At 34.0% G+C, this 1,730-nt stretch overlaps 1 pseudogene; it reads right to left on the minus strand.

Moving 5' to 3' along the window:
* LOC105620428 overlaps positions 1–1,730 on the minus strand; it is a 17,439-nt pseudogene that overhangs the window by 11,240 nt on the left and 4,469 nt on the right.

Here is a 1,730-nt window from a genome sequence, read left to right on the forward strand (position 1 = left end):
AGTTCATAATACACTACGCCGAGCTGGTCCCACCAAATATAGAGCATGATCTTGGAACCGTGAATATTCGGTTTGGCCGTCGACGTGAAAGCATGGCCGGGAACTCCTCATGATTTTCTGCACTTGGGATTATCGTAATGAACCCATTTTTCGTTCCCAATCACAATGCGATGCAGAAATTCCTTCCGTCTTTGCCTTTCAAGCAGCTGTTCACAAGCAAACAAACGCCGTTCAACATCTCTCGGCTTCAATTCGTACGGCACCCAATTTCCTTGCTTCTGAATCATTCCCATGGCTTTGAGGCATTTTGAAATGGCTTGTTGAGTCACTCCCAATGATCGTGCCAATTCTTCTTGATTTTGACACGAGTCTTGCTCAAGTAATGCCTCCAATTCTGCATCTTCGAAAACCTTCTCTCTTCCACCGCTATGTCGGTCTTCGACGTCAAAATCACCGTTCTTGAAGCGTTGAAACCACTCACGTTCTTTCACTAATAGCGGCCTCACCATAAGTATTTGAGAGCATTCGATGAGCCTCAGCCGCAGATTTCTTCATATTGAAGCAAAAAATTAAAACCTCCCGCAAATGACAAGAATTTGGCTCGTAAACTGACATTTTCAATCGAAAATAACTTTATGATGCAAAAACAAATCGACTAATGTTTCTATGGGGTTATGTTGACAGATGCCCAAGTTTATTGACGTCTATGATCTATTTATTTCGACCACCACTTACCGCTAAAGCCGTCTATAGGAAAATGGCGGAAGCAAAGTTGTACACCTAATAATAAATTTACGTTGGTATAATTAGCGTGAATTGATAACCAAGTTTTAGTAGCCTTACTGAATCTTGTCAATATGATTAAATGAGATTTTATCATTGAGCAATCCTTTTTTATAACTTAAAATTAATCTTTTTAAATGTTTTTTTAGTTTATTAATAATATTTAGAAATATTTTGTTTTTTCATATTTAAATTTTTTTAGTAATATTTGATTTCTTCTGACATATACATATAATATAATATCTATAATATTTTAGAAATTTTAAAATAAAGATAAATTTATAATTTTATATGATTGATGATATTTTTGGAAAAGTTCCATTGGTATGGTGTGCATGCGGACAGGATGGCGAGATCGACTTTTATATTTATCTTTACCCGCGTTAGAAGCTTGAGGATCCTGCGTATCTGTCTAAGCTATATCTATCTTATCAATCATTCCAATTTCTTTGCCGTATGTCACTGCCACGCCTGACAGTATCATGGCTAACATCGTCATCTGATCGGTTCTTTCGGAGAAATGTGAAGCAGTACGATTACGATTTCTCATCTGCGAATATTTTGCTGTTAGTAGATTTCTATAAATTACATATCGTTGCACTATATCTGTATTATAAACGACAATATAAATTTTATTGTTTATTTTTATTTCATAAAATAAAATAGTTCAGCTGTTACACATATATGTAATTATTATATGGTGAAAATAAAAAGAAGAATATAAAAAATAGGATTTTTAAATACTACAATAAGATTTAATTATTCAATGTTTCAGCATTAATTTTATATATTTTATAAATTAACATGCATCATATAAATTTACTACACAATTAAATCCTTCGTTAAAGTGTATTAAATATATGTTATTACATATTTATATATGTACACACACACACACACACACACACACACACACACACACACACGCACGCACGCACGCACGCACG

This window comes from Atta cephalotes (assembly GCF_000143395.1).
Source record: "Atta cephalotes unplaced genomic scaffold scaffold00026, whole genome shotgun sequence".
In the NCBI taxonomy this organism is placed as follows: Eukaryota; Metazoa; Arthropoda; class Insecta; order Hymenoptera; family Formicidae; genus Atta; species Atta cephalotes.